At 48.1% G+C, this 19,061-nt stretch overlaps 1 protein-coding gene across 4 annotated transcripts in view; it reads right to left on the reverse strand.

Annotated features, from left to right (window-relative positions):
• Positions 1-19,061, reverse strand: part of ERC2 (ELKS/RAB6-interacting/CAST family member 2) — a 2,271,945-nt gene that overhangs the window by 1,650,042 nt on the left and 602,842 nt on the right. The gene's annotated exons all lie outside the window — the stretch shown is intronic.

Genomic DNA, 19,061 nt, shown 5'->3' on the forward strand with positions numbered 1-19,061 from the left:
GTTGCTTCCTGAAGGCGAGATGGTCTTGCGTTGTCCGGAGGTGGATGGGGAGGGAGTTCCATGTCTTGGCTGCCAGGTAGGAGAAGGATCTTCCTCCGGCGGAGCTGGCGGGTGGGCTTGTGGAAGGTCAGGCGGCTGTTGAGGAACTTGGGGCCCAGGTCGTGGAGGGCCTTGTGTGCGTGGGTGAGGAGTCGGAACGTGATTCTTTTGTTGACGGGGAGCCAGTGCAGGTCTCTCAGGTGTCCGGAGATGTGGCTGTGTCGGGGGATGTCCAGGATGAGTCGTGCTGAGGCGTTCTGGATCCGTTGGAGTTTCTTCTGGAGTTTGGCGGCGGTGCCGGCGTAGAGGGCGTTCCCGTAGTCCAGCCGACTGGTGACGAGGGCCTGGGTGACCGTCTTCCTGGTCTCGGTGGGGATCCACCGGAAGATCTTTCGAAGCATGCGCAGGGTGTTGAAGAATGAAGACGAGACGGCGTTGACTTGTCTGGTCATCGAGAGGGAGGAGTCCAGGATGAAGCCTAGGTTGCGTGCGTGGTCCGTTGGCTTGGGGGTGGCTCCCAGGGCGGGGGGCCACCAGGGGTCGTCCCAGGCGGAGGGTGATGATCCCAGGATGAGGACCTCCGTCTTGTCTGAGTTCAGTTTCAGGCGGCTGTTCTTCATCCATTCGGCGACGTCTTTCATCCCTTCGTGTAGGCTGGCTCTGGCGGCGTCCGGGTTGCTGGTGAGGGAGAGGATCAGCTGGGTGTCGTCGGCGTAGGTGATGATCTTGAGGTTGTGTTGATGTGCAATGGTTGCGAGGGGGCTCATGTAGACGTTGAAGAGGGTGGGGCTGAGCGATGACCCTTGTGGAACGCCGCAGATGACTTCGGTGGCCGCTGACCGGAACGGGGGGAGGCGGACTCTCTGGGTTCTTCCGGCGAGGAATGAGGTGATCCACTCCAGGGCCTTCTCCTGGATGCCGGTGTTGTTCAGGCGCTGTACCAGGGTGCGGTGGCAGACAGTGTCGAACGCTGCGGAGAGGTCCAGGAGGATGAGGGCCGCAGTTTCCCCGTTGTCCATTAGGGATCTGATGTCGTCTGTGGCTGCGATGAGGGCGGTCTCCGTGCTGTGGTTGGCTCGGAAGCCGGATTGCGAGTGGTCAAGGGATCCGTTGGTCTCGAGGAAGGCGGCTAGCTGTCTGTTGATGGTCTTCTCGATGACTTTGTCAGGAAACGGGAGGAGCGAGATGGGGCGGTAGTTCTTGAGGTCGGAGGGGTCTGCAGTTGGTTTCTTCAGCAGGGCACTGATCTCTGCGTGTTTCCAGCACTCCGGGAAGGTGGCGGTGTTGAAGGAGGCGTTGATGATGTCGCGGAGGTGGGGTGCGAGGATGTGGTCGGCCGTGTTGAAGATGTGGTGTGGGCAGGGGTCCGTAGGGGATCCGGAGTGGATGGTGTTCATTGTGCGTGTTGTGTCTTCGGTGCTGACTGGGGTCCAGGTGCGGAGGGTGGCGGTGGGGGGCATCGGTTCGGTGGTGGGGTTCGTGGTTGGTGGGCCGAAGCTGTTGTGAATGTTGGCGATCTTGTCGTGGAAGAAGGCTGCGAGGGAGTCGCAGAGGTCTTGCGAGGGAGTGATGTCATTGTTTCCGGCGTCGGAGTTGGAGAGCTCTTTGACGATGCTGAAGAGTTCCTTGCTGTTGTGGGTGTTGTTGTCCAGTCGTTCCTTGAAGGCTGTCTTCTTTGTGGTGCGGATCAGTTGGTGGTGTTTGCGGGTGGCGTGTTTGAGGGCCGTCATGTTGTCTGTGGTTGTTGTCTGTGGTCTGGTTGGTGCGCCAGGTGTTCTCCAGGGAGCGGCAGTTCTTCTTGGAGGTGATGAGCTCGTCGGTGAACCAGGAGGCTTTCTGCCTGCCCTTAAAAAATGAAACTGAAAAGTTTCATTTTTATTTTTTAAATGCAGCCCATTTTCCTTTAAGGAAAACGGGCTGCATAAAAAAAAAAACCTGCTTTGTTGACAAAGCAGTCCCAGACTTGGTGGTCTGCTGACCCCAGCAGGCCACCATCCCTGGGAGTGCTAGCCATTTCCAATGGGGTTGCAAATTGCGACACCCTCATTAATATTCATGAGGCATGCAATTTGCGACCCCATTGGGAATCGCAAACAATATCTCAGACACTGTTGTACATAGCATTTTGCGACTCGCAATTTGCGAGTCTCAAAATGCTATGATCGTACATCTGGCCCTTCATGTCTAAGCATTCTATTAGCCAGTATCTCAATTTAAAGAAAAAGCACCTTTGTCCTTCCAGGGGCTCAGAAATAGACCCAGTATTTTTTGTTGTTGTATTAAATATAGTAGATCTTGTTCCTAAGCTATAACATACATCACAATCTTCAGTTGTCGTTTGGAGAGATATAAGAAAGACTCGTGTTAGACCTGGCATCCTTGGCATGGTTTTCCCCTGTCTTTTTGCCTCTGCCTCCTGTATTTTTGCTGTGTGATTGATTTCGTTTTTGCTGGTCCAGATGCTTTGGGCACTTTGCCACTACTGATCAGTTCCAAAGTACAAGTGCTCCCTATGTAAATTGTGCATATGGATTGGTGTTTCTATGATTGGCTTATTTGATTTACTGCTAAGTTCCTAGTACAGTGCAATGTATGTGCCCAAGGCCTGTAAATCAAATGCAGCTAGTGGGCCTGCAGCACTGACTGTGCCACCCACACAAGCACACTTTCAAAGGTGTCTCAGACCTGCCACTGCAGTGCCTGCGCACAGTTTTTAACTGCCATATGGACCTGGCAAGTACAACCACTTGCCAGGCCCTAACCTTCCCTTTTTTTGTGTGAGTCATTCCTAAGGTAGGCCCGAGGAAACAGTGTGGACAGGATGCAGTGTATGTGACATGTCCTGATAGTAAAATACAGTGTATTTTATTTTTCACTATCGAAAGACTATCTGTCCATAGGATAGAATGAGAGTATATTTATACCATCTTATAAGTACAACTTCCCAGAGGGACAATATCGAAAGATGGAGTTTAGTATGCCTGAACTCAGAATTTAAAAATGCATCTTTTAGTAAAGATAATTTTTATATTGAGTGTTTGAAAATACCACTTTTAGAAAGTGGGAATTTTCTTGCTTAGCCATCCTGTGTGCCTCTGCTAGTTTGTGGACTGTCTGGCTTTGAAATGTGACAGGGACTGGGGATGTGCATTCGCTTCAGACATCCACTGGGGGGCGGTGAGGTGTGTCCTGTCTTTCCTGGATGAGTCAGGGCTGGGCTGAACAGACCTGTGATGCATTTACAGTAGGTGGAGGAGATTTCCTTGCACCTGAATATGCCTTGTCTGCTTCACACAATGCTGTCTCCTCCTCCTGCCAGGAAGTTGGGGCCAGAAAGGACAGAACTGGTTTTGACTGATCACAGAGCATCTCTGCCACAAGAGAACAAAGAGAAATTGAGTATAAATATTGGAGTCCAGACCCCAGAACTTCAGAACTCGCTTGGATCAAGGAACATGCCAAGAAGAAGAGCTGGGGAAGCTGAGAGGAGAGACTACCACTTTGCTGTGTGCTTTGCTGTGTTGGCCTCCAGTGTCTGCTTATGTCTTGGGCAGTGACATGACTGGACTGAACTTTCTGTAACCTTTTCTGCTGAGTATCTCCAAGGGCTTGAAGTAGAGCTTGCCCCCAGCTCAAGAAGTCTCAGGAACAGGAAAGACTTCACCTTCCTCTGGGTACCACCTCTGGGACCATGTGTCTCAATTGCCACAGAGGAAAAACCACAACTGGATGCTGCCACCAAGACTGCCAGCAGTCCAGTGACCTGATGGTACCGCAGAGGGCACCGCCACACTTCGCATTGCAACCCTGGTCTCACTGACGACGACAATCACCGCCACCAAGCCTCTGCTTGCACTGTGTTCTGTGGAAACCACACTCCACCGCCTCACTGCACCCCGCTGCCCTGCACCATGGCCTGGGGGAACTGCTCATAAGGTACACGAAGCCCCGCCCCATCCCACACCGCAGCCACGGCCCACAGATGCCAGCTCACATCAACCAGCACCGTCGCCTGCACCTTGACCTGTCAGCACCCAACGTGCAATGCCCCACTTCGCTCCGCTCCCCCGGTCTCACCAACGCCACTGGACAATCATGACCGAACTGCTGCCTGCACAGCAACCTGATGGCACTGCACACCGCACCGCTCCTCTTCATACCGCAACCACGATGGTTGCTGCAAATGGCCTGCACCGACGCGGTCGGCAAGAACCAAAGGTACCGTTTAAAAGGCTTCTGATGCCGACGCAGGTCTGCAATGACATGGTCAACCGAAACTGTTGGAGGACGGAGCTACCTACTTTAAGGATCTGCATTTTTAAGGTTAGTCTTGCAAAGTGCATATTTTGATTATTGTATGTTGGATTTTTGTCGTTTTGGTCTTGTTTGGTTTAGATAATGATTACTTATTTTTCTAAACTGGTGCGGTGTCCATTTGTAGTGTTTTCACTATATTACAGTATGTGTGCTCAAATGCTTTACACATTGCCTCTGATATAAGCCTATCTGCTCGTGCCAAGCTACCAAGGGGGTGAACATGGGTTGACTAAGGGCTAAACTTCCTTACCCTGACTAGAAGCAAGGGTCCCTACTTGGACAAAGCTGCATACCATTGCCAATTAGAGTCCCCACTTCTAACAAGAAGCTCTCCCTCGGCCCCATGGTTCTCTGCTATACTGAAGGAACAAAAAAGTAAATGCAAAAAGCTAGAACGCCATTGGAGAGCAGCCTACTGCGACCTAGCTAAAGTGGTTTATAAAAAAGCGACTAAAGAATTTCATAAGGCTTTAAAAATTGCCAGACGGGACTATCTTGTTGCTCGCATCCAGAATGCAGATCACTCCTGCACAGAAGTTTTTAAAGTAGTCCAATCTTTTTTTAAACCTAAGGCAAGTGAGTTGGAGGTCTCAGCGTCCGTTGAACAATGTGAAAAAATTGCCAGTTATTTTGATGACAAAATCTCTAGGGTTTATGACTTTTTTACCCCTTCTGAGGTCACTGTGCAACTGGACACTCCAGTAGATGACGGTAAGCGGGTAACACTCTTAAACTTTAGTCAGATTTCTCATCAAGAGGCATTAGGGGAGCTACAAAAATGTAGGTCGGGTGCGCCAGATGATCCGTGCCCGCCAAAATTTTGGAAAATGCTAGCTCCTTCTTTGACCGAGGGCCTTCTTCACATTTGGAATACCTCTCTAGAGACAGGCATCTTTCCCGATTCCTGGAAACATGCAACTCTTCTCCCCTTGAAGAAGAAAGTAAACGGTGATCCGGGGGACCTCAGTAACTTAAGGCCTATCTCCCTGCTCCCGGCCCCGGGAAAGATGCTAGAGAAATTGGTTCAGCGTCAACTGGCCTCTTTTTTAGAGCGGAATCAGGCTTTTCACGATACCCAATCTGGTTTTCAGGCAGGTTTTAGCACTGAGACCGCTCTCCTTTAGGTTGCAGAGTCGGTAAAATGGACATTGGATACAGGAGCTTCGGCGTTGCTGGTGCTCCTGGACCTGTCCGCGGCGTTTGATACTGTGGACCATGCCATCCTAATCCAGAGATTACAAGATGCAGGGCTTGGTGGGACGGTGTTAGCTTGGGTACAATCCTACCTAAGCGGGCTGTCCCAGAAAGTGGCTTTGCAATCTTATGTATCTAGACCTAAGCAAATCAGGTGTGGCGTTCCACAGGGCTCTGCCCTTAGCCCCCTGTTGTTTAATGTCTATCTAGCACCGCTTTTCACCCTTATTGCCAACTGGGGGGTCAAAGCGATTTCTTACGCCGATGACACCCAGCTGATCTTTCCATTTAAGGAGCGGACGGCAGACACTTTCAGGAATTTCAAGGGCTGTTTACAAGACATTGCTCGTTGGATGAATGCAAATAAATTAAAGCTCAATGCCGGTAAAACCGAAGTTTTGTTTTTCGGCAAGGGATTAGCTCCTGATCCTGGATTGTGGTGGCCATTAGACATGGGGGTACCACCTATTCCTAGCTTGTGTGCTAGGAATTTAGGTGTGAAATGGGAGACGAATCTCTCACTCTCGGCTCATTTTAAGCAGGTGTCTTCTGGCTGTTTTAGCACTTTGAAAAATCTGCGGAGAATCCTCCATTTTCTACCGGAGGGTTGCCGGAAATCCATAGTACATGCAACAGTCACGTCCTGGTTGGACTATGCAAATAGTCTATATCTTGGTCTACCCAAATATGCCATTGGCCGCCTCCAGATGATTCAGAATGCGGCTGCGAGACTGGTGTTATGAATTCCTTTTAAACACCATGTCTCTCCGTATTTACAGAAGCTCCATTGGTTGAAGGTGGAGAAACGAATCCAATTCAAGGCCTTGACTTTGACATATCGGGCTCTTAAGGGAAATTGTCCGCAATATTTAAAGCAAAGAGTGTGTTTATACAAACAAACTCGGATGCTACGATCAAACTCCCAGACTTTGCTGCAAATCCCTCGTTTTGAGAAGGCTCGCCTGGGAGGGAGGACCTTCACAGTGGGTGCTGCATCACTATGGAACACCCTACCAGAACCTTTGCGGCAGGCACATACTGAATCTAGTTTTAGGAAAGCACTAAAAACTTGGCTTTTCTAGGCTCTCTCTCACGCTGGCTGTAATTCTGCTGTGCTTTAGCGCCGGGACTCTCCTATTTGGGGTAGCTGTCGCGCTCTATAAAATGCTTAATAATAATAATAATAACAACCCAATATTGGGTAAATCTAAAGCCATACACAATTGCCTAGATTTTATTATTTTATGTGCAGATTTAGCCCAATCTAATTCACTATTTATTAATTCCCTATAACTAATGACAAAAGTTTTCTCTTGTTCCGAGGTTGCTAATTTGTTTAGGAAGACCATGGTTTGATATTTATTGATATAACTCCAGGAAGGTAGATTCAGTTTATTACAAATTGTTTTAATCATTGAGACTTTCAATCAATCATCAGGGGTTGGTAAAGTGCAACTACTCACCCGTGAGGGTCTCAAGGCGCTAGAGGGGAAGGGGGTGACGCCGCTGAGTGCTGTGGTCATCCGAAGAGCCAGGTCTTGAGGTCCTTTCTGAACTGGGGCAGTGTGGGGGCTTGCCGGAGGTGGAGGGGGAGGTCGTTCCAGGTCTTGGTTGCAAGGTAGGAGAAGGATTTTCCTCCTTTTCTGGTCTTGTAGATGTGGAAGGAGATTCGGTTGTTCAGGTATGTAGATCCAGTGTTGTGAAGGGCCTTGTATGTGTGGGTGAGGAGTTTGAAGGTTATTCTTCTTTCGACTGGGAGCCAGTGGAGATCACAGAGGTGTTAAGTGATGTGGCTGGGTTGAGGGATGTCGAGGATCAGTCTGGCTGCGGAGTTCTGTATGGTCTGGAGTTTGCGAAGCAGTTTATTGTTGATTCCGTCATAGAGTGGAATTGCTGTAGTCCAGTCTACTACCGATAAGGGCATGTATGACAGTTTTTCTGGATTCAGATGGAATCTATCTGAACATCTTTCGAAGCATGCGGAGGGTGTCGAAGCAGGTCAATGATGCGGCACTGCTCTGGCGGTTCATTGTGAGCAATGAGTCTAGTATGATTCAGGTTTTGTGCGTGGTCCGTCGAGGTGGGGTATTTCCGAAGGCAGGGGGCAACCATGAATCATCCAATGCAGAGGGGGTGGGTCCCAGGATGAGGACTTCTGTTTTCACAGAGTTAAGATTCATGCAGCTGTTCTTCATATAGGTAGCAACGGCTTTCATCCCTTCTTGGAAGTTGTGTTTTGTTGATTGGTGAGGGAGAGGATGAGCTGGGTGTTGTTGGCATAGGAGACGATGTTAAGCCTGTGGTTTCTGATGATGGTTGCGAGGTGGGCCATGTAGATGTCGAAGAGGGTGGGGCTGAGGGAGGAGCCCTGGGGCACTCCACAGTTGGTCTCTGTTGGTTCTGAGAGGTAGGGCAGGAGTCTGACTCGCTGAGTTCTGCCGTTGAGGCATGAGAATATCCAGTTGAGGGCCTTGCTGCAGTTGCCGGTGTCATGGAGTCTGGTGGCTAGGGTGCGGTGGGAAATGGTGTCAAAGGCAGCTGAGAGGTCCAGGAGGATGAGGGCTGCTGTTTTGCCCTGGTTAAGGGAGGGAGCGGTTGTCATCGGTGGCGGCAAGTAAGGCAGTCCCAGTGCTGTAGTTGCTGTGGAATCCGGATTGGGAGATGTCCAGGACATTGTTGGCTTCGACGAAGTTTGCTAGGTGAGTGTTGATAGCCTTTTTGATGACTTAGCTGCAAATGGAAGCAGGGAGATGGGCCTAACGTTTTTGAGGTCCGTTGGTTCTGCGGAGGGTTTCTTCAGGGGGCGGGTTGACTTCGGCATGTTTCCAGTTGTAGGAGAAGGTGGCAGTCTCGAAGGAGTAGTTGATCATCCGACGTAGTTTGGGTGCGATGGCTGAGGTGGCTCAGTGGAGGATGTGGGGTGGGCAGGGGTCTGAAGTTGCTCCAGAGCGGATGCTTTTAATAGTCTTCAAGGTGTCTTCTGTCATGAGTGGGGTCCAGTTGAGCAGGGTCTGATGAATTGCATCGCTTGGGTGGAGGGCAGGAGTGGTGCAGAGGTCTTGGTCTTCGAAGTTGTCATAGATCATCTTAATCTTAAAGCGGAAGAATGTGCTGAGTCTGTTGCAGAGGTCTTGGGAGGGAGGGACGCCTGTTGTTTTGCTGCAGGGTTTTGCAAATTCCTTGTTTATGGAGAATAGTTCTTTGGTATTGTGAGCGTTGGTGAGGATCCTGTCTTGGAGGGATTTCTTCCTTGTAGATTTGATGAGATGGTGGTGTGCGGTTGTGGCTGCTCTGTAGGCGGCGCGTGTTTTTGGGGTTTTGTTGTTTCTCCATGTCTTTTTGAGTCATCGGCAGGAGTGTCTGGATTCTTGGTGTGCAGGGATGAATCAGCTTGCTTTCTTGATGTGTCGCTCCTGTGGTTTTCTTGAGGGGGCGAGTGTGTCGGTGCAGTTCGTAATCCACTGGTGGAGGTTGTGTGCTGCAGTGTTAGCGTCTGACATAGTCTGTGGTGGGGTGCTGATGAGGGGAGCTGGTCTTTGGTGACTTTGTTCCAGATTCTACTGGGGAAGAGGTGGGCATGCTTGTGTACGGTGTTTTTTTTAAGGTGAAGTGGATGCAGTGGTGATTTGTCCAGAGGAGCTCCGTGGTGTGGCTGTAGGAGACACTGGCGTGGGGTGCAATGAGGTCAGCGATGGCATTGGTAAAGGGAGCACAGGGGACAGGCGGCTTGTAGATGAGGGTTCCACAGAGAATCTTTTGAGGGTTGATCTGTATCTGGAAGTGGAGGTGCTCCATGAGGGTTGTTGTATCATCCGCGTGGTGGTCGTCATGTGGAGGGTGCTTCTGTGAATGATGGCAATGCCTCCTCCTGGGCAGCTGGAGTGGTCCTTGCGCAGGATCATGTATCCGTCTGGAATGGCGGTGGCGATGTCGGGTGCAGAGTTGGCATTGGTCCAGGTTTCTGTAAGGAAGGCGACGTTGGGCACGAAGGTGTTAAGGAGATTCCAGGTTTCTATGGCATGCTTATGTAGGGAGCATACGTTGGAGAGGATGCAGTTGAGAGGTTTGTGGGTGGTGAATTTCGGAAGGCTGGGGGCTGCTGCTGGGGTACCGAAGTGGCTAAAGGTGCGACAACAGTGTAGACAGGAGAGAGGGCCTTGGCTGTTGTTTGGCATTGAGAGCTGGCAGTTGTTGCTGTGTCCGGGGATGAGAGCGTGGAGGGTGCTGGAGTCGTAGCGGAGGAGGGTCAGAGGACCAAGGTCCCTGGCGCAGGCCACGGTCGGGTCGCGAACGGGCACAGATGTGCTTGCCTTTGGCGCACCTTCAGCGCGTCAGCGGCATGGCCACACAGCAGCCGCCATTAAGTAAGGATCAGGGGAGGGCAGGTCAGCTGGGAGGCGGGAAGGACAAACTGAAGGTGATAGCGGCTGAAGGGGCAGCAGCGGAAGAGGAAAAAACATGGTAAAAGCAATAACACAAAAAAATTAAAAGGGAGAGAAAGAAGAGAGAAAAGAGGGCAGAGTGGAAGAGGCAGGAGGAAAAACATAGAAAAAAGGGGCAAGAGAGGTAGAGGCAGAACAGTAAAAGAACAGTAGAAGAGCAGAGTGCTCTTCCGCTGGACAACTTGAGATGAGGTGCAGGCAGGAGCCTGCTGGTGGAGGAGGGCCTTGAACACCCTGCAGCAGGAAGTTCAGGGGTCAAGGGGCAATACTCAGTGGTGGAGCGGCACGGAGTAGAGTAGTCATACTGACCAGGTCAGTGGTCTTGCTCTCCTTGTCACGCAGCGGCCACCATTAAGTAAGGATCAGGGGGAGAGCAGGTGAGCTGGGAGGCGGATAGGGCACACTGGAGTGGGGAGGGGTCACGGGGCAGCAGTGGCAGTGGAAAACATGCAGCACAAGGAAAAATGCAAAACAATAGAAAAAACTGAGAAATAGGTGAGGGTAGAGCTTTAGAACAAAAGCTCTCACAATAGTCCTATTTAATATTCCCATGAAGACTAAGTAGCTCCTTACCATATAACACAGGCTGGATCATGGCTTGATTATCTTTTAAATGGGTCTCCAAGGAAAGAACAGCTATAGATTTAAATAAACTTTTTTAGTCCACAATTACAGCTGAGACCCAACATTGTGTTTGGTCTATATGTTGGTTTCACTTCAGAATATTTAGGTACAGAAGCCCTGAGTATTTTTATGAGGTAACCTCCTCCTCTCTGTGATACTCAATAGACCAAGAAAATGACTTGCCATTGCCTCCCAAGCCCACAATTTCAGGTTTTTTCCATATTTTATTGACAGTTTGGTCTGCTGACAATAACCTTGGAAAACCTGCAATTTATGTTTGAGACCTATTTGTGTTTTATCTAAGAGTACTAGGTCATCTACATACAATAAGCAAGGGATCTGAACACTGCCAAATGTTGGGGAAAAGGAAGCAGAAAGTTTGAGACCATTGAGGAGGTCAGCAAAAAAAAGAGAAAATAAAGCGTGGCAAGAACACATCCCTGTCTTAACCCATTTTCAATCGATATTTTATCTGAGAAGCCTTGATGAGAATCTAGTTCCACCCTCACCCAATTCTCAGTATGGAGTTATATACCAAGAGAGGCAGTAACCCTGTTGGGATTGTACATAAACTAATTTGTTCCAGAGAACTTCTTGATCTACATGATTGAAATCTGTATGGAAATCCATAAAGCAGCAAAACAGATTTCCCCTTGTATTAATGGACTTAAGGACCACAGACGAATGACTAAACCAGTGGTCAATAGATTACCTTTCTTGAAGCCCCCCTGCTCCATAGGTATTATACATTTATCAACTGGCCACTCCTTTAGCTCTTAAACAATAATCGTTCCATATACATTAGCTCCCACATTAATAAGGCTTATTAAGTGATAATTCTTGAGCAGGAAGTCATCGCCTTTGGAAGTTGCCCCAAATCCCTTTTTGGAACAGCCAGTGTGGTGTGTAATATATTTTATGAAGAATTTTACATGGATCAGACGAAGCCTACATTTAATGAGATCTACCCTGTCTGAGAACAGCTATAAGACCATTCCTCATTCTTTAGTGGTATGTCCAAGGCATTCTCCCCTTCTTCTTTGGAATGTAGGCCTGTGTTCTGGATGTTTATTTACATAGGCTTATGCAATTGAGTGACCAATTTACCACCTTTCAGAGTAATGAGGGTGAACATCACTTGTGGAACTTGATGCAGCTCCTTCAGATCAGACACCAATATAACCTGAGTAGCGTCTCTCATTTGGAAATACAGTTATAGATCTAAAAGTCTTTTGTTGCCCTTATCCTTAAAATTGTGTAGGGAGATGAAATTGCTATCTTTAAATATGCCCATTTTATGTAAATCCAGATTAGAGAGCTATAAATGTGCTTTATGTTCGATAGGAAGAGTGGGTTGCATTAAAATGGAACTGATGTTGAGCTGAGTTTGGTGACTCCAATATGCTCCCCTAGTTTTCTCCACAACCATTTTGTACATTATACTATACAGAGAAACCTTGGGTGCAGGGGTGGCTCCTCCGTAATGGTGGAGGACCGTAGCCCTACTGGCTCATAGCCAACAGGTGAAAAATAAAACAATATACTATAATAATTTTATTTCTCATTTGCAGACTCTGAGCCAGCGTGTGCAGGGAGGAGCAGGCTGGGGCCATGGGGGGGGGGGGGGGAGTACTTGTTTGTGCACTTATTAGTGAGCATGTTTGTTTGACCAGCCTTCTTAGGCTGGCCAAACACATATGCGCACTTAGGTTTCTCCAACCGGGCCGTATTGAACAGCCGGGTTGGCGAAACAGTGCAGACTCCCTGTCCTGAGTGGAGTGTCAAACTAGCCCACTCAGGCCACCCCCGGCGCTGCTCTTATAGCTTTAGAGCAGTGTGGGGATCGCACAGGGTGTCTCAGCAGCTGTCCCAGTGTCTCCTGGGACCAGGAAGCAGCAGAACACAGAGGGGCAAGGATCAATGCGCCCAGCAGCTTCAGATAAGTGGTTTAAAAAATAAATTATCAACCCAGCACTCCCCCTACCTCATTTCCCTGCGCCCCCTCCACCCTTCCCACCACCTCTTCATTGTGTCGGCCACCACTGTGTGAGTGGCATTCTGATGCTATTTCAATGCTGTCTCCAACAGAACTTGGGTAGTCAAATTTGTTTTTATGATCAGGTGAGAAATGTGTTTTAGTGGTGCCACAAGAGATGAACAAGATTCAATTGTATGCAATAATAGTACAACTTAACATCAGATGTATGTGGCAATAACACTCTAGTTATAAAGTTGTATCGGTATCTGCCATTTGATATTAGGTTGCTTACCTGCCCATGTCAAATAAATGATTACTGACCTAAATGTATGTGGTAAGTTCTGCGTGAGTAGGAGTGTGATGCTGTTGTAGAGATAGAGCAGCTACGGTAGCACAACCATTTTCATCACCACTAATATCCCCAGCGCCGACAAGGGAAGCTTAATCCAATAGTGTACCATTGCGGTGAGTTTGTCGTAGAGTAACCAGCAGTTGCATGTGTTAAGCTCAACCAAAGGAAATGATGGACGGAGTGTTTAACATTGCAAGCACTCACCCCCAGTCAACTGATCTGGGTTTAATCCATCACCGTTCTTAAGCCCAATGTTCAACACTCCGTCCATCATTTCCTTCGGTTTTTGCTTTGTTCGCCATAAGTTGGCAGGGTATGCTCAGACGTGAGTCCCTTACTCACTTAGCCACTGGATTCAAGCAAGCCTGGCTGAAGATGGCTGAAATGCCAGAAACCGGTCAGGAAGCTTGTTTCCGGTCCAGGGAAGATATGGCTTGGCAGTTCAGGCTGGACTGTTCCCATGAGGCACAGGGTCGGACTGATTTGCATATGGCCATGTCTGAACTGGGGTGGCACAGTGGGCTAAAGAACGGTGATGGATTAAACCCAGATCAGTTGACTGGGGGTGAGTGCTTGCAATGTTCAACACTCCGTCCATCATTTCCTTTGGTTTTTGCATGTGTTAAGCTCTTCAGTCCCTGTCTATTTCTCTGATGAATCTTCCCATTGATGTGATTAGTCCAGATGCTGTGTGTGGATTAAGTGAGAGGGAACAGCATTTATTTTCTCCAATTTATAGTAAGCCCTGAGAGCCTACTGAAAACTATAAAATTGCTAATGAAAGGTGCTAGATTTACTGTAAGATGTTTATGAACAATAATATACCATTGATATATAGTGGTAGATGCATCCTTTGATTTCCAAAGCAAATACCCCTAGCTGCATGCAGTGTGACACTGTAGCCATTAGAATCTCCACTGCAAGACCAAATAAGAGAAATGTGGGGGCAGCCCTGTCTAGTGTCACGGGTGATTTTCAAGGGGTATGATATCAGTTCATTAACTTTAAATATTATGGTAGGAGATGAGCACAGTAATTTTGCCCATGTCAGATATTCGCTTCATATCTCCATTCACTCTATAGGTATGAACAGAAAAGGCCAATCAATCTAACCAAATGCTTTTGTGAAGCCAAAATGCACTGTAGTGGCCACTACATCTGATCCCATTTGTTGTATAATAATGAATAATTGAGGATAGAAGGATGTCAATCACCGAGGGCTGAGTACTTGAGATATACAAATATGGTACACTACACATTGGGAACTCTATGCCTTCACAATGAACAGTTATCTGACAGTTGTTTTTTTGTGTATGCAAAACTGCAATTCCCTGGAAGCGGCCAAGACATAAATAAAATCATTATTACATATCTAGGTCAGTAAAATGCTAGAGCTAAGACTGCAATTTATTTTTCACTCAGTTTCAAAAGTCTAATTGAAAACTGAAAGTAGATTTTTGATAACGTTAGTGGAAAAGTAACTTTAAGAAAGTGTACTTTATGCCACATGAAAGAAAACCATTTTAAGTTTTTAAGGTTTGCTTCTCATTTGTCAGAGTCACAGCTCCTAGATAAAAATGACTTGTCTTCTGAGCACCGTAAGGCATGGATGTTCTCAGCCTGAAGTCATTAAGCAGTGATTGGTCATATGGGAGGGGTGCAGGGACAGCTGGAAAAACAAAGGGCAGCTTTCACAGTACTTCATCTTCCTAGAGATGCCAAAATGAACTAGCAGGCATTACTAGCATTCATTCCCCTGTGTCATCCTGGACTTTCTAGCTCCATTTCCAGCAGAAGGAAAAACAGTTATGGTTCTGTCATGGGGAATCAGTGAGATGACAGCTGACAGGTCCAATGGGAAGCGAGGCCAGCGTGCTAGTGGGTGGGACAGACCAACGTAGCAGGAAGTGGAAGCCTGACGCAGCATTCAAAGAAGGTAGGAGCATGATCAGGGAGAACACAGTAGGAGTGGAGGAGTGGAGCACGAGCAGAGAAGACAGGAGAAGACAGGAGAGGAGGTCAGAAGTATTTCAGAGCAAAGAAGATGACAGGCAGGTATTCTTTACGGGGTGACTTGGTGGATAGTGAGGGGCTGGAAAAGAGGAGCGGGAGCGCAAAGAGTGAACTTGGGCTGGTACTAACTGGGCACTGAAAGCATTACTGCGATGTGCCAGTCACAAGCAAAGCCCATTCACGGAGATGGTGATGGTAGCACGGGTGTTTTCCTATAGAAATATATGTAAAGACTTAGCGCTTGTTTTGTTTAGTCCGAGGTAACTATCTTCTCGCAGAAAGCTGGGAGGACATAGATCGTGGATACCGATAGAGAAAGAGGCCGATGACAGCAGAAAGAGAAGCTTCAAACCTCTTGTTATTCTCATTTAAATGACTACTCCTTGACTATTTACAATACAGCACACTAATAGAGCACTAAGCGACTATTATGGTGTTTGCGGCCCTACTACAGTGGTGTCAGAAGATGGATCTTGGCTGCAAACATGGCCCAGTCAGTCACTATGGAGGACATGATGAAAGAATTGGCAGAAGGGCAACAACATGCCCAGCTTGTAGTGGAACACCTGGCGCAAACGGCGCAAAAAGACATAGAGACTCTGCAATCTGCTTTAAAAGATCAGGCTACCTTGATCCCTAATAAACAGCTGCAGGATACGGCCTTTTACGCCTCACTGATGTAATTGCCATTGCCAGAGGTCATCCCATTATTCCCATCAGGGTGCTACAAAAATAGCAGGCAGGAGAGGATTCTGATTTCTTTTTTACAAACTTTTAGAGGGTAGCCACTACTGCTGCCTAATCGCCTGAACACTAGGGATAATATGTAGCTACCTTACTTTCAGGGGAATTACAGCCAGTTTACCAAGTGGCCATTCCCTGCGATTAAAAAAACATATTGGAATGCAGAGGATATATTAGAATACTGCCAGGCAAAATGTAGAAAAGAGAAATGGCCCAATGGGGATAACCTTTGAGTCTTGTACTACAGTATTCAGAACCTGTGGAATCGCTGGCTACAACCTACCAGTTCCACAATGGAGGAAGTAGTGAATACAATTTTTATAGAGCAGTTTTTGGAGGCCCTACCAGCCTGTACGCGAGTCTGGATTTGGCAACATCCGAACTTAACCATTCTGATGACTATAGATCTGGCCTGTGCCGACCATCACACCCCAGAATGTAAATCAGATTTGTCCAAAGGGGCTGGTGCTTATACTCCTAAAGTAAAACCCATCACAAATTCAGGGGCACTGATATTTTCTAACACTAAACCCCTGATAAAACCACTGGGCAAAAGCTCCTCTCAGGGACCCCAGTATTTTAATTTCGAAGAGTGGGGCCATATTGCAAGGAACTGCCTCAGAAAATGCAGACTACAGAACCTATGGAGGTGGTGTACACTAGAGGGACTGCACTATGTATGGATAGACCATCTCAGGTATATCGTAAAACTGCTGTAGTTAATGGTATTCCGATATAAGCATTAGTCGATTCAGGTTGTCATTTTTGTGTTTTGCACCAAAAATGGGTACCTATAATCAAGGAAAAGAAGGGAAGGTGTCAAAAGCTTGTGTACATGGGGATAGGAAGACGTTTTCCATGGCAATCATGTCCTTAGTAATAGATGGAGAAAAGAGAAAAATGAGAATAGGGGTCAATACCGACTCGCTGGAAGATATGATCCTGGGAACAGATCATCCCAAATTTCATGAGTACATAGGGTAGGCTAGGCAAAGGCAATGAAGAAGATTGATTTAGGAAAGATCCTTTCCAAACCTCAGAGATAGAGACAGGTAAGGGCAGAGTAAGAAAGTCAAGGCAAGACAGATGTGGAGAGAAGAATGTATTTACTGGGATTCTGCACAATAATTCCATTGATGTGTCTTTATCCACAGCTCCTGGTTGAGAGCACCAATGTTGCATCAGAGCAGCATAGAGCAGCATAGTAGCATCAATTTACATTTGACAAGGAAGCAAGCCAGATACACAGAGAAAGATCAGGTAGGCCCTTATGCTTTAAGTGAAGAAGGGGTTATTGTGCCAAATGAGAATGAAGGAATGAAAAGAGAAATTGATTGTACCTCTGCCTTTTCACGCACAAGTACTCTATCTGGCCCACTGTCAGGTTCGAGGAAGGCATTATGGAAGAGAAAACCCTGAGGAGCATCTGCAAGCATAACTTTATTGCCCAGGGTATATAGTGACCTCTGACAATTCTGTGCATCCTGTGAGTGGTGTCATTTGGTGTGTTAGATCTGGGGGTCTCTAGTTGGCAGAGGTATACACCTTAGACCAAATAGGGACCCTTGCTTCTAGTCAGGGTACAGGGACACACACGGTAGATAACCCCTGCTCACCCTCTAGGTAGCTTGGCTCGAGCAGACAGGCTTATCCCCAAGGCAATGTGTAAGGTATTTGCACGTAGACACCACGATGATCCCCCTTCCGTACACCACAAACTTAGACCACACAGGTGAGTTATATCAAAATTAATATATCTTTATCTAGTTTCCGCAGTTGAAATCAAGCATCACAGGTTTACACAATATTCGCTTTCTTGGTTGGTCGGGATCATAAGACGATAGTCTCTAGTCTCTTGTGTGATTCGATACTCACTGAGAATGAATCAGTTTGTAGGCTCTTGATGGTTAGGCAGCTACGTTGCTCCGGCGGTGTCGCTGCACTCGTTGTAAAAAGCGCTCCTCGGGCTGTTCGGTGCAAGGTTTCCACAACTCCCTTGACGAGCCCCCAGTGACGATGTCGACGTCACCAGAGTCAGCCACTCACAGCGCGGCTTCGTAGAGCAGGGAAGTACGACTCTTGATCTGCTTCAGGCCTCCGGGTCGCGGCAAGGCACGTGCCGAAGAGCACGTTGGTCTTCTTGATGCGGCAACCGGTGTCAGGCCTGGTTCAGCGCGGCACTCTCCAGCAAGACAGAGAGCAGGCAGCCCACTTCACAGGCAGATGTTGAGAAGCTTGGTAGAACAGTCCACGGTCCCTGCGGCACACAGCAGTGCAGGGGGGACACAGCAGAGTCTTGAGTTTCTTGGCAACCTTTCTATCCCTGGGTTGCGAAACAGGAGGCCAGCTCTTCTCAGGCCCTTGGAGATTCGGTTTAAGACACAGCACACAGCAAAGTCTTGTTTAGTCAAGTGGGTAGGGTCAGCACACAGCAAGACCCCTTCTCCTCCTCAGCTTCAGTTGTCCAGCAGAACAGGTCAGCCCTTAGAGCACACAGCACGGCAATCTTCCTTTAGTTCTTCAGTGGTCCGTCTTTCAGCAGAGGTTCCTCTTGATGGTAGAATCTAAAAATCTGTTGTCAGGGGTCTTGTACTTATACCCCTAAAAGTCTTTGAAGTCTTTGTGCAAGTGGGTCCTGAGCCCGGTCTGATCCAGTTCTGGGTGTTGCTGGAGCACTTTGTTTTCCTGGCTTCTGCTTTCTTTTCAGAGTGAGGGGCAGAGTCGTCAGCCGCCCAGCAGGAGGTGGAGCCAGCAGTGTGGCAGGCAGGCACAGCCCTATTCACTCCCAGGTGCTATCTCCTCCCTCCACTCTCCTTGCAAATGTCGCCATTCAGCAGAGGGCTGACTCAGCCAACCTCCCGGGGAATCCCCAGCCCCTGTCACTCGCAAGCCAGACAGTCAATCCACAAGCGCGCCCATGCACACAGAAGGGTCAGACAAGAGAACAGCCACTCTCTAAAAAGTACTGTCCTCCAACTCAGGATTTAGAAACAACCTCTCCTACAAGATGTGTTATTAAATGCTGAGCTCAGGGATATCAAATACTCATGTCTTATCTTGTTCCTATGAGAAGATAGGCCGATAGCCATTGGCACCGGCCACCCCCATGTTAGCCTATGGAGCAAGATAACCTTGCAGCAGTGAACACACAAAATGGCCGTTGTTCACTACCAGAACATGTTACCTGCACTAGTACATGCTCTACCTTTTACATACACTGCACCCTGCCCAGGGGGGTACCTTGGGCCTTCCATAGGGATGACTGACGTGTATAAAAAGGGAAGGGTTAGGCCCGGTCAGTGTGGACACTGGCCAGGAGGACATGGCAGTCCGGGGACTGCAGGCAGGCCTGCGGTGG

The sequence above is a fragment of the Triturus cristatus genome, chromosome 9, assembly GCF_964204655.1.
Source record: "Triturus cristatus chromosome 9, aTriCri1.1, whole genome shotgun sequence".
Taxonomy (NCBI): domain Eukaryota; kingdom Metazoa; phylum Chordata; class Amphibia; order Caudata; family Salamandridae; genus Triturus; species Triturus cristatus.